We start from the raw sequence: 14,055 nt of genomic DNA, 5'->3' as shown, positions 1-14,055 counted from the left end.
CGGCATCAAATCTACTACAAAAATCATTTCACTTCCACACATGCTGAGGAAAACTATTATATCATTTCAGTGATTTATTAACCCAACAAACAGAAGTAACACAGCAAGCCTGGGTATCTATTGCGTTGTATCTGGGAATTATGTTTTAATTAACCAGTTTCTCTAATATGTTGTCTAAGCTTCCTACAGGGGAATTGAAATACCCCAAACAGCTGCAAGGCTGGAAGACTCTCTAGACAGTGTCCTCATTGTGTTTTGGTCTGGCTAGTGAATGCCTCTGGTGACAAACGCATATTGATGAAGCAAAGAATTGACTAATTGGCACATTTAATGAAAACTTACTATTCTGCTGGTGGCAGAGGGAAATATTAAACTTGCTCTCAGTCAATTGTTATAAAATATTAAACACACACACGGAAGCAGAAGGAGGAGAGAAGAAAGATGATCTTCAAATGAATCAGATCTCTGGACTGGTCCCAAATAGCAATTCAGAGATTGGGAAATATGAAAAAGATTATAAATCTGGTGTATCTAAGGACATTCCACATGTGATTGCCAGTATACATAATGAAAACTTTGATCATTTCATACAAATGATATCATCTTTGATTTAAAAAAATCTGCCTGTCCTATCCATTTACCTGCTGCAGCTCTGTGATACATAATTTATTCTATGCACCATGTTCTACTGTTGAATTACTTCGTCTACCAATTAAGTTTTATCATTTTGATTCCACACTCCTTTGAGAAGGTCTAAAGCTGCATACCATGCTTGTATAGCTGTCTCTGCAAATAGGTCCCAAACGAGTCATCATCTTTGTTTAATACTGCAGTAGAACTACTCAATAATATTAAGAACAGCCAGATGTCTTTGCTAGTTTCTAAATATTTAAATATTTTTATGTTACATCTCTCCTTCTTTCTTCAGACACATTTTGTTCTGTAGCATAGATGGGATCTTGAAAATGTCTTTTAAAGACTCACCCAAGCATGGGCTGTCCAAAGCTACTGAAATTTTGACCCAAAGGATGGGAAGCATTGGCGTCTCTACAAATTAGAGTAGAATCAGTCATAGAGATTGAAAAAGTCTCTGACATGGTTAGGAGGTATTTTCCACATTATTTAGAGAATTTAGCTATTAGCATTTCTCCTTTCACAAGGCACATTATATGCAAACTGGAATGTTATTGTGGTCTTTGCCTGATGTCCTATAAATATGTTTATTTGCAGTATGTAATCCAGACACCAGATGTCACTGCATGATGCAGAGTATTGCAGAGATGATCTAGAGTATGGTAAATAAATTGAGAGAAAATGGAGCACGAGCTGTGTGGACCCATGTTTCCTACTCTCTTTACTGACAGTTGTCTTCCTTTAGAAACATATTTTGTTCAAGAAAAAACATGATTCTGTACAGCAGTTAGCAACAGTGATCCAAAGTACAACCAATAAAATTTTTAAAACAGCTCAATTATTTCTCTAGATTTCATGACAATAACAGGAGTTTTGTGCTTGGCAAAATGCTGGGATGTAAGTTCTATGTTTTAATTTGAGGTATCACTTTCTGAATTAATTGCAAAGTTGTCCCCATAAATTATAGAAATTGATGAAGCTGGTATTTTTAGCTTAATAATTTTTCATTGGGAAATTGCATTTACCTCTAATCACAGTGATCATGCTCAAATAACAGTATCATTATTAATAATTACAAACCAACACAATACCAATTTAAAATATTAGCCAGGAAGCAAGTACAGATCACCACATAAAAAATGAAGATTGATTAATAATCATAGTAGAGGCAACCAGGAAAACAATAGTTCCAAATTATTTTTCAGGCAAGTTAGTTACAGACAAGCAGAGATGTGAAAGTAGGGGTAACTGTTGAAATCATATTGTAGGCATCATCCCCAGTGACAATCGTGCTTGCTATTATTCCCTGGGACCAGACTGAGCACAGCTTTCTCCCAGCTGTGTCCACAGAGGGACCAGGGACAGGATGAGTTACGGAGCCTGAATAGACATCTGGTGATGAAATGGCCCTTTCAAAGATTCACAAGGGAAAAAAGACTTAATTTTTACTGCAATTCTGTCAGTGTTACATCAAGAAAACTGGAGTATTTTGTGTGTTACAGAATGGCCAGGGTTGGAAGGGACCTCTGGAGATCATCCAGTCCAACCCACCTGCTAAAGCAGAGTCACCAGAGCAGATCACACAGGAAGGTGTCCAGGTGGGTTTGAATGTCTCCAGAGAAGGAGACTCCACAACCTCTCTGGGCAGCCTGTTCCAGGGCTCTGGTACCTCAAAGGAAAGAAGTTTATCCTCATATTCAGATGGAATCTCCTGTGCTTCAGTCTGTGCCCATTGCCCCTCATCCCATCATTGGGCACCACTGAAAGAAGTCTGATCCATCCTCTTGACACTCAGCCTGGAGATATTTATAAACATTGATGAGATCGCCTCTCAACCTTCTCTTTTGTGATACAAAGCCTTCTCTGTGTATTGCTGCGCATGATCCAAACTCTGTGCTTTAGCTATCCGAATTTGAGTTCTTGACTTTTCCTGACCCTCTTGGTATGTCAGTGAAGAGATTTTTCCTTTTTTCTGTGCTTTTTTTTTTTCCAGTTCTGTGCTCACTCTGTAGGAAGTTACAACAGGTCCCTGGGGTTAGCCACCTTGGAGAAAATAGATAAATTCAAGAGGTTAATAAGCTGATATACAGAAACACTGAAGTGGAAAAGTGTGAGGTGGCCCACATACTCCACTAGACCTGAGTTTATCTGAGTAAAGACATCTGGACACACTGGTTAGCACTACCTACCCAGCCAATAAGAACTGATTAAACTACCTTCTGTAAGGGTGAATGGGGAAATTTTTCTTGCTGATAATGTGAAAGATAAAAAAGGTAAAATTCCACCCATCTTCTAACAGCATCATCTGTCAGAAAGAAGTAGCAACACTCTGAAGAGCAGCAGTGACCTTTCCTCCTGCTCAGAGTCTACACAGGGTTTTCTTACAAACCAGTGGGGATCTTGCTCTCCACAAAACTGGAAAACAAGGATTTTCCCCTGATTTTTCCTGTTGAGGTAAAAACGGAGGGAGGTACAGTGTGTCAGCTGGGAAGCTCTGAGTAAAATGAGTTCTCTGGGAGAGGCAAAGCTCCTACATTCACTGACAGAAGCCTGAAACCCTTCATGCATGAGCATGAAAAGATACTTTCTTCTCTGTACAGTCAGAGGATGTAATTCTTCCCTAACTAGAAGCTGGCAGAGCAAATTAGTTCCTGCCTCACCACAGGGCTTCCACTTTTCACAGGTGTCAGAAAAAATTTTGCTTTAACCCGTATTTCCTCCCACGCTCAACTCTCAGTTCACTGAGATACTACAGGCTATTTTCCCTGCTCATCTCCCACTGTCCAAGCATCCTCTCTCCTTTTGACCATCACATTTTTAGCAGAAGGAGCAAGATAATGAGTGGAGTTTCAGTGTGCTCAGTGCCAAGTCTAGAGTGGCATTTTGGTCCCACAGAGTCAAAAGAGTCGAGCCAGTCTTCAGTGGCCATGATATATCCTGTGAGACTTACAGGAGTTCATGATATTTTGTGCTTTGAGCTGCGTACAGATCTTGATGATGGTAAGAGAAAGTCTATGCAGCTGAGATAAGCATCTGGAGGGCAGGTGTCCCACAGAAATGCTGTGTGTAATTTGATGGGGGAGAGTACAGCTTCCAGTTCATGTTTAGTGCCAAGCAGCTGGTCTTGGTAGTTGTTGGCCAGCTAAAATAAAAGAAACAACATGTTCTCACAATCAGAATTCATATTTTTTAATCCCTCTCCTTTCCTCATTTTATTTAACCTCTAAGTCATTAGGTGCTAGGGTGTTCTGTCATGATAATGCCCTCCTGGAAACAACTTCAGTTTGAAAATATTCATTAATTACCTGAAAGCTCTGAATTTTTAAGGCTGGCTCTTAAGCAATGGCAAACAAGAACACTAGGCAGTAATCTTTGCAGAACAACCACGCACTAAATTGGTTGATTTTGAAATAACCTCACAATCTTGATGCTCAGATGTATTGATTTAGTCTTTATCTTTCTTTGAAAGAAGAAAGAAAGAATTTAAGTCTGTAAAAATGTGTGCAGATATAGTATGGACTCAAACTTTAACATTAAGGGGGGATTTCCAGAAATTTTAGCAGTTCTGACAGCCAGGTACCTCATCACTATCACTCTGTGTTAGATACCTCCCTGCCCCTCAATGTGAGCACACCTGAGAAAGTATTACCCAGGCGAGGCACCTTGACACTCTAAAACACTTTACAAAACATGATTCAAGTGATTTCCCAAGCAATTTAAGAAGGACTTAGAGACCTAGACCATTGCCTGTGTCACTGCAACAAACTTCTTCAGAGTCACGGCAGCAGAAAATCTCTCATCCTAACTAATTCTAATTCATTATTTTAACAAATGCATGTGAACAGATAGAGGAATGTGACAGCAAAGAAACCTTCCAGATGCACTTGTAGGGGTCAAGAGAGTGATTCTGAATGTGTTGATAGATGAATGCTCACTTTAAAATGCAAGCAAAATAACTTTAGATGGCATTGCATCATAAACAAGTTGCCACCGAGCTACTGTATAAATCACCTCAGAAGCCAGGCTGTGGAAGCAATTCAAAATCAACCTGTCAGAGGGATTCATCCCTCCATCCAGTGGTGGATGTGAAGTGAACCAGGACTGATAAGTGCAATTCCCTGCATAAGTCACCGTGTAGCAAGAGGCAAATGGCATCAGCAGGAAATCATTGTGCTTAGAACCTCCTGTTGTGAAACCTGTTGCATCCCTATTGTCTCTGGAAGATACTGGGCCCCATCAGCACCAAAGCCCTATAGAGAAACAGTATTTTCTGATTAGAAAAACAACTGTTGTGGTCACAAACGGTAATCTGGGCCTGATTTTCCAGACAGATACGACATGTTGTGTCACTGCTACCCGTGAATGCTGCCATAGTGGTTTAACTTTGTAATTCATTGAAAAACAGAATAAATCTTAAAATCAGTCCAGACTGTAACCAGTCTGCTCCATATTAGTTCCACATTTATTCCTGTCTCTCTCTATCTGCTTTTCGTCTTCAAAGTATTACGCTCATTTCATCTGAAACTGGGAGAAAGTTGGTGGTACCAGATTGGGACAGACTTACATAAATCCACAAAAGTTAGCTACAAAATGGTTCATCTGCCACAGACTTTTTCTCTCATTGTCTTACATTTTAATTACATACCCAAATGATTTATACAATTGACTAAGATAAATATCTTGGTTCTAAGTGTCTGTTTAGGGGTTTCACTGCACCCTTTTCCTACTTACAGAACATATCTGCAGTAAGAAAATGTGCTTGCCCAGGGGAGCTTACAAATCAAATACATCAAGGAGGAAAATGTTGGGGTTTTTTTTCTAACTTCATACCTGGGGAAATGACAGTTAAAATTGTTAAGAGTAAGTCAAAAAAATGCACAAAACTGAGAAATGAGCTCAAACTTTCTGAGTTGGGTTTCCATACCGCTCAACTGAAGAGCAAGACTTCTTGATTTCTAATCTTCAGGCTGATATAAAAATTTAAGCACTGATTTAAAATAGAATATATTTTTAATAAAGAAATAAGTGTACTATTCCCTACTTCTTTGTTTTAGGATAGGACTCCCATGCAATTACTTTTTTTTCTCCCAAAATGTCAGTTTTCTTAATTTAGTAAGGTACATTAAAAATTAGACAGTAGTGAGTATCTAGCTTTCACAACAGTTTGTTGTTTTTTTTTAATTCTGAAAGTTCTCTCTCATTTCTGACATAAGAATGGAGAAACTGGTTGCCAGTAGCTAAGAACCACTTAGATTATTCTGCAAATCACTGAAATGGAAGCATGCACAGAAACAGGAATCATTCCAAATGGAAAAGTTCTCCTTCCCCACTAAATCTGTCACCAGGTCATGTCATCCTGCTCATAAATGTATCAGTCTCTACCTTGCAAACAGGAAGATTTTTTTCCCTAACATACCTACAGTCTTATCCAAAAATATTTTTTTTACACTTGAATTCTGAAATTAGAAACCTAGATCCATGTTAAGGACATATTTTTCTGAGTGTTTATTAAATAAGGACCTAAATTTGCAAAGAATCTGAGCATCTGAAGTTCACATTACCTCCATGTCTTAAGCCCTATATGTCTTGATGTGAAAGACATTTTAGGTATTAGTCACCATTCTTTTCTTTAAGGAAAATTTCAGTGCAAGGTTTAAGCATGTTGAGCCTTACAACCTTGACAACTGATTCTACAAGCAGTAGCTGTAAGAAATTATTTCAAAGGGATGCAAAATATTAAGTTCTATCTCTGGGCTCGGTTTCATTGGATATTTTAACCTTAGGTAAACTTCACCACCACAAAAACCCTCTCTTGATGCAACTGTTAAATAGGGATAGTAGCATACACCACAGCCTTCACTGGAAGCTTCTGAGCACAAATCCGTGAATCTCTTTGAAGCAAGTGTGATGAGAACAACTAAAAGACATTGTAAAATCACAAGCCTGTAAGTCATTGTATTCCCAAAGATTTGTTAGTCTCACAGTTAACCTACTCAGAGCCAATGCTAAACAACCTTTCCTCCACTATCCTGCTCTTGTGAGATTTAGTCACTACCCGTCATCATTTTGATAAAGACTTGACTGGCCAGTACCATAGCCAAGCTTAGTTTTTCTCCAAGCTCCACTGTTCATGATAGTCGGCAGACACTGTTCAAAGTTTCTCTGCAGCACAAGCAATGATGAATCTGGTTACTGCCAAGGTTTGGGCTATGGCCCAGAAAGGAAGAAGAAAGGGTAAAACTGGTGGCAAGTCCTAAAAAAGTCAAGGATGTGGTACCCACGAACAAAAACTGTAACAGGGCAACTTCAATTCTGGGACTTCTATATTTCCCTTATAACCTGTCTCTCCACTGGCAACCACAAAGTGTTCTTGCAAAGAGAAAACCTCCCAGTGCAACCGATCAAGCACATTATTCAAAGTCCCCCCACTCAATGGCTTGTGTTTATTTTGTGTCTATTGTGCTTCCAGAGATCATTGGGCTCTGCAGAGGGATCTGGATAGACTGGAAAAATGGGCTGATTCCAGTGGGATGAAGTTCAACAAGGCCAAGTGCCGGGTGCTGCACTTTGGTCACAACAACCCCCTGCAGCGCTCCAGGCTGGGCACAGAGTGGCTGGAGAGCAGTCAGGCAGAAAGGGACCTGGGAGGAATAATGTACAGGAAGCTCAACATGAGCCAACAGTGTGCCCAGGTCGCCAAGAAGGCCAATGGTGTCCTGTCCTGTATCCGAACTAGCGTGGTCAGCAGGACAAGGGAAGTGATCCTTCCCCTGTACTCTGCATTGGTGAGGCCACACCTGGAGTATTGTGTTCAGTTCTGGGCCCCTCAGTTCAGGAAAGACATTGAAGTGCTGGAGCGGGTCCAGAGAAGAGCAACATGACTGGTGAAGGGACTTGAACATAAGACCTATGAGGGGAGTCTGAGGGAGCTGGGGTTGTTTAGTCTAGAGAAGAGGAGGCTTAGAGGTGACCTCATCTATAACTACCTGAAGGGAAGTTCTAGCCAGGTGGGGATTGGTCTCTTCTCCCAGGCAGTCAGCAATAGGACAAGGGGGCATGGGCTTCAACTCTGCCAGGGGAAATTTAGGCTGGAGATTAGAAAGAAATTCTTTACAGAGAGAGTGGTCAGGCATTGGAATGGCTGCCCAGGGAGGTGGTGGTCTCGCCGTCCCCGGAGGTTTTTAAACTGTGATTGAACATGGCACTTAGTGCCATGATCTAGTCAATGGACCGGAGTTGGCCCAAGGGTTGGACTGGATGACCTCTGAGGTCTTTTCCAACCCAGTCGATTCTGTGATTCTGTGATTCTGTCATCATTGAGGAGCAGACATCACATACTCTGATTTCAGATCCTTGACTGGATTTTTTAGCTCCAGATTTTTCGATGTGCCATTTATCAGACCTCCAGGATACTGTTGGCTTCCAGATCTGTCAGGAGGATAACAAACGGCAGAAAGAGTAAGCTGCTTTACAAGGAGTTAAAACTCATTATACATGGGAAAAGATCTCATTTTGATGCTCTGTTTTCAAATAAGAAATTGCTCTGAGTGGAAAATAACTTCCTGATCAGTGACAGCTCCAAGTGTCAATGGTGACAACTTTAAACCAGTGGCATTCCCTTTTCAGACCTGTAGCAGAGCAATAGGTGTGCAGTGCATTATCTACTTTCTCATATTCACTTTTTATATCCTTCCACAGCGAAGGGTACCTCCTGTTCCATTCAGTCAGAAAAGAGGGTCATGGACAATTCTGTGTCTCTGTCTACATTAAGATAAAAATGAAAACCTCAGAGAATGCCTATTGGATAACCTTACGGTAAATCCCACTGAAGGATGTCAAGTAGAGAAGCTGTCTAACAAAGTGGAGACAGTCATACAGTATCTGATCATCAGGAGTAAATTGAAATAAATGGCGTCTCAGCTACCTAAGTAACAGTGGTATTTATCATACTCCAAGAAGCTCACTGGCACTGACTGGAGACTACCTTTGAGGTACCAGACCATGACGTCTTGGCTTAGAGTGAAGCATTGATTGTGATTTCTGTAACAATATGTAGAGGGTTAAGATTGCGGGGTGACAATAAAACCCTGGCAGATGTATTGTTAACCCCCTCTCCCCCCCACACACTTCCCCCTCCCTCTCCCCCCTTTTCACTAAGGAGAGGCGATTGGGAGGAAAAGAAGCACAGAGTGAAGAGAGTTGGAAGAAATTAAAGATGTTTTACTAATGCTACTAATAAGAATAGAGAAAATAATACAAAATATACAAAATCAATCTTGAAAGTCTCAGCAACTGCAGAGCCGGCACCTGAAGTCCTGGATTAGACTCTGCAGCCAATCGGAGCTGGATTCAGTCTCCCACTAGACCTCAGTTTGCAGGGACGACTAGCAAGGTCCTCTTCTAATGTCGGCCATAAGCAGAAGGGAAAAGGGAAAAGCACACGAGATCCTCGTGATCTCCCACTTTTATATGAAGTATTCACGTGAATGGAATGTTATACACAGTTGGTCAGTTTCTTGCTCACTTGCTTCTCGTCGCCCCTCTCGCGAGATGTCCATCCGTGCTTATCAATAAGTTTGCATTCCATTGCTAGGTTTACCAAAACATGTGTCTGGTTCTCCAGGAAAATGCAGTTAATATGAAGGCTTTAGCTGACAGACAAAATTAACTGAAAGAGAAACTTGTTTTTAACAAAACCAGGACACAATGATATTGAGATGCTTCAGCTGAGATCGAGGCCTGGGAGGCAAACAGCTAGACAAGCTGTGTGGAAGCAGTTATAAGGAGAAGTTGTCTAAAGCATCGTTTAGATTTGGGGGCTTAATCCTTCTCTCCAAAAACATTCGAGATTATGTCTAGGGGACTGTAATGCCTAAAACATAAGGTCTTCTGTATTGAGCTCTAAATTGGGTTCCTTGACTTTGCACACAAAAATCCCTTAAGCGTATGAGATTGTCATTTGTGACCCAGGCAGTGAGGACTTTTGGAATGCAATATTCCCTGTGGTTTTTTCCCATTCCAGGAAGCAGATGTGGTAGTAATCTGCTACCTATACCTGGCCTTGAGGCTCCCAGATGCTGGGTGTGATTCTGCCATCTCCTTGCTCTGGTGCACAGGGTACCCCCAGAAAATGGTGCCAACCAGTGAGAGATGCACCGCAGCAGGAGCAAAATAATCAGAGAGTCATATAATACTGTGTTGGAAGGGACCACAAGCATCATGTGGTCTAACCTTTCTTGGCAAAACACAGTCTAAACAAGATGGCCCAGCACTCTGTTTAGCTGAATATTAAAAGTGTCCAAAGTTGGGGAATCCACCCACTTGAAATCTCCTACTTGAAGTATGTGGCTGATGGGCTAATGAACATTGCACAGAGGAAGCATTTGGCTTCATCCCTGATAAGTCTGAAGTGCTGCTGCTCTCCACCTCTTGGCCAAATAAGTGAAGATTTCCCAAACTTGACATTGACTGGGAAGAGGGGTCAAACAGGACAGGGGAAACGGGAATTTGCAGGCATAGGTTGGGACCCACAAATTTAATGTTTCTCTCAGTCTTTTATCTGCTGTCAGTGGAAATGTGAACTGTCTGCTGTGGGATGTTGTCTTCTTACACGTCCCAGCAAAAATTGTCTTTCTCTTGATCAGCTACAAAACTGAGTTCCATATTGCAGAGTTCCCTTTTAACTGACTACCTATCATCTGCATATGTTGGGAAATATGGTCACAGGTGATAGAAACTAATGATTTCTGTTAATTCTGCTAAATGAGAGGCAAGGACAGCTTGTTAATGAGTGACTAATTGACATGTGAGTTAATCATTTCTCAGCTGAATTTGCTTGGATTGCCAGCCATTTCTCAATTTTCTTTAGGGAGACTAGTCCTCAGAATGCATGTGGCAAATTTTCTGCAGCCATTAAAGCAACTGAGTTCAAACATTTAAAACATGAAAATAAAAACACGCAAGAGCTAAGAGCCCTAAATTATAAATAATTGACGGAGAATAACGACACCAACATCTGAGTGGTTGAATTTCTGTCTGCCACAAAAATCACAGGTTCTATCCCTTGCTCCTGGTGACAGCATGTGAAAGTCAGATTAATGATAATTTCAGAAAAGAGTAGTTAAAGATCATATAATTGACCTTGTGTGAGAGCAGAGAGGGCAGAGTTAAGGCTGTCCGTGACACTTAAATAGAAATGCCAGTATTATGCATGTATTCAATGTATCTATTAACTACTGGCATAGGAAGAAAATATACGTTAGTGATCTCTGTGCCTCCCCAGAACTAATGGTTTCATTATTTAGATATATATCTGACTAAATATAGAAGTCTTGACATAACTTACCTGCACAGACTCTCTTTGCAGACAAGAAACAGGTAGCCAACTCCCGCAGAGCATCACAGTGTGAAATGCTCTTTATCAGAAATGGATGTCTAAAATGGGCCAGGTAAATAACACCTTACAGAGCCTTCACTTCACCAGTGATTAGGAAGGGAGTCTGAGAAAACACGCATTTTTACACTGTTAAAATAGATGAGCCAAATCCCTTGCTCCTACATCTACACACTCGAAGGGAAGGGACAATTGGTTGTACAATGTGACAAGCACAATGTGGTTTCCCACGAGACACAACCCTCCCACACAGCACGGGGCTGGACATTGCCTGTGTTTCAGTAGCATGGTGGACTAGTCCCGAACCATGCAAAAGAGAAGGGACTTGGAGAAGACCTCGACAAGAGGAGTCGTACCTATCCTTGGCAATAGCTAAAGAGTTCCTAGTAAAAATGTGCCCAAAAAAGAACATGAACTGTTTCTGCAGGAGGCCTTGGTGTCCACATATATCCATGATTTACAGCGTCTACTGCCCAAGAAGTCATGCTTCTTTTTTTTAATTGGGACTTAACGTATCACATGTTTATGCCCCCACCATCAATTAAACATAAACCCAAACCTATGCTTGAATGGATTCATCCAACCCATGAGAGACAGCGAACAGGTACACATCTAAGCAATGAAATGTGAAATGTTGTTCCCATCTACTGCTAGCAGCTGATATTAAGCTTTGTGCAGATTCAGAGGAAGGTCAGTCCTAGATTTGAACACTTTGCAAATCGAGCAAAATCAATGTGTGATATTCCCCAGATGTCCCTTACCTGCTGCTCTGGAAAGCATCTTGTCATGTGATGAAATACATTGTCCTCCTCTTGACTTATCAGGACCTTGACCATCCATCATCCCAGTATAGCATCAATGCTCATGAGCAAAACTCTTCAGCCATGGCAAAGGGAAAATAAAGGAAGGAACTAACTACCAGAGAAGGCTAGAGTCTTGCCAAAAGAGCAGTGCTTTATAAGCTGTGGCATGCAAATCTGATTAAGTAACATCATTTGTGCATTTCAAGAACATGTTCTGGGACTCATAATGGCAAAAATATGGAAGGAAAAAGAATCGTGAGAAGTCAGTTCTTCAAGGAGAAGATGGAGTGACTCATCAATCATTCCATATTTCTTTATTTCTTTCAGGTCACAGCATCACCAGCCATTTAAAAAGTATTCATAAATGTCACTAATGGATTATCACTGCATCCTGAAAAAAAAGCAACATTTATTTATGCATGGAATGTCAATTAAATTGAGATAGATATTGAAATTAATAAGTACCCAGTAAAATGTAAAGTGCACAATTGATTTTAGATCCTCTGTTATATGCACAGCATGTAATTACTAGTACTAAATCTAAAATGAAAATATAGAAGCTTATGAGATGCTTCGGTGCAGTTGTTCATTTAGATCCATATAAATCCAGGGGACACATGTTAGAAATGCTGGTGCTAGCATAAAAGGACTAAACTATAACTGCAACCTTCATGGAAGGAAAACAAGAAAAATCCTTCTACAGCAGAAAAAGAGAAAAAATATACATATAACTCACATCTGAGAAGCGAATGGCCATGTGTTGATGTTACTATGTCAGGGGGTTAAAAATTAATAAAGTAAGCATTTATGGCAGAGTACAGAATAAAAATTCCAGAAGATTCAAGTATTAACAGTTAGTTTCGACAAATAAGGGAAATGAGTGAATGGTAGTGCATCTAGAAAAACTAATATCAGGTACTTTTTACTGCAAATTATAGTTTTGTTTAATATGTGTTTTGCTTGCAAGTGTAATAGAAGACTTCAGTGATTCATGTAGAGCCACACTTTGCTCTGTTCTGGTTCCATTTTTATGCCATGCTTATCACCTCAGTATCTGAATTCTTGGGATGTTAAGATTTCACTCACATTCTAAACCATTTTTGTAGGTAAATCCTTTAACCTCATAATCTGTTGTTCTAAATGTGGTATGGGATTCTATCAGTGCTCTTTAATTTCAGTTGCTGTCGACTGGTACTCTTGCCAGCTACAAAAAAAGGCCACAATATATTGTTATGGTCTGCATTGCATAAGATGAGGCCTGTCCATGTTGTCATCATTATATCTCACATTAGGGATCAGTCTATAAAGAAAACAAAAATCTTCATAACCCTACATTAAGAAAGGTCATCTTTAGAGAGCTTAGGGAATTAAAAATTTATTCCAGAATCAGGTGGAACTTTTCTGACTGTGCATGTCAGAAACATAGGCATCCCTACCCATAGAAGGCAGGGCGACACATTTCACCTACTGAGGTCTCCAAAATACAACCTGGTGAAAAGTTTCGGCCAAGGTGATCTAAAAACAGCTGCTACACATTGGAGGAGTTTGGCTTTGGATCCAGATCCAGAAACAGTGACCTTCCCAGACCTAATGGATGGAATTTGGTAGCCTAAATATATATGTGCAGTGTCATTGTAAATGCTGTAAAGGATTCCTTCCTCCTTCCACCTGCCATTCCAGAAGAGCACACCTCTCATATGTCCTGTGGCACATCTGGCAGGCCTATGGAAAATGTCTTAAATAGCTGAGTTTATCTAATGCATAGAGTTGAAAACTAGGACGGATCCCCCAAAGGACCTCAAATCATAACAGAATCCAACATTTGCATTGTTAATTGCTGCCCTATCTATACACCTATACCATCTACTTGCATGGCCTAGTGACCAAGATATCACTCCATTCTTCTGCAAAGCTGGGAAAAAAATCTGTATCCAAGAGATCTTGAGCACAGAGCCACTTGGATGTAAATCTTTATCTGATACTAGGTCTTAGCCATTAGTTGAGGAGATCATTCTCATTCTGTTGGCTGTGATTAATGGGAGAGGGTATGCAGATTAAATCTAATGGCATTTGGCTGCCACACTACACAGCTGGGGTTGTCTCGTAGAAAGACATTTTCTCTCTCTGGTTTCAGGTTTAAAGCAAACACATTGATTTAGAGTAGATTATTCACCTGGGAGCTTAAAAAAAATATATCTCCAAGAACCACAGTTGTTCCAGTGTTTG

The sequence above is a fragment of the Columba livia genome, chromosome 2 (assembly GCF_036013475.1).
Source record: "Columba livia isolate bColLiv1 breed racing homer chromosome 2, bColLiv1.pat.W.v2, whole genome shotgun sequence".
NCBI classification, from domain to species: Eukaryota; Metazoa; Chordata; class Aves; order Columbiformes; family Columbidae; genus Columba; species Columba livia.
This window is presented reverse-complemented; position numbering follows the sequence as displayed.